Here is a 696-nt window from a genome sequence, read left to right as displayed (position 1 = left end):
AAAAAAAAAAAAAAAGAAAGAAAGAAAGAAAAAAGAAAATATTTGTTGAACAGTGAATGAAAACATTATTTATTTGCAATTTATTCATTCATTCTTCAAATATTTATTGGTGATAAAACCCAGACCAGTCTCTACCCTCTTGGAGCATACAGTACAGTGGGGATATTGATACTGAATAAATAAGCACATAAAGTAAATATAGTATTTTCACACTGTGATAAGAGCTTTGAAAGCAAAGTACTGGTAGCCGTGAGAGTACTATGCAGATGATCTGACTCAGTTTGGGGTGGGGTGGTCAGGCCAGGCTTTCTAAAAGAAGTGATATTTGAGGGATAGCTGAAGGATGAGTTGGTTAGCTGGATAGAGGAAGGCGGGTGGGAGTGGACGGAGAAGAGCTTCCAGACCCAGAGAACAGACTGTACAAAGGCAATTCAGTTGGCAGGAACAGAGAGAAGGCCAGTGTGGTTGAGGCCGTCAGGTCAGCCATGGTGTGGCACTTACTGGCAAGAACACGAGTGTCACTGAAAGATTTTAAACAGGAAATGACAAAGCTCTGAGTGGGTAAGAAGCGGTCACTCCAGAGAATAGAGTTTAAAAGGATCAGTGTGGAAGCAGGGAGATTAGTTTGGAGGCAGTTGCCGTGTCCAGCCTTGGGCTGGTGTAGGGTGGCGGCAGTGAGTTTGGAGAGAAGCCGCA

This window comes from Colobus angolensis, unplaced genomic scaffold, assembly GCF_000951035.1.
Source record: "Colobus angolensis palliatus isolate OR3802 unplaced genomic scaffold, Cang.pa_1.0 Scaffold47, whole genome shotgun sequence".
NCBI classification, from domain to species: domain Eukaryota; kingdom Metazoa; phylum Chordata; class Mammalia; order Primates; family Cercopithecidae; genus Colobus; species Colobus angolensis.
The sequence above is the reverse complement of the archived record's forward strand: the minus strand, read 5'-3'. Positions refer to the sequence as shown.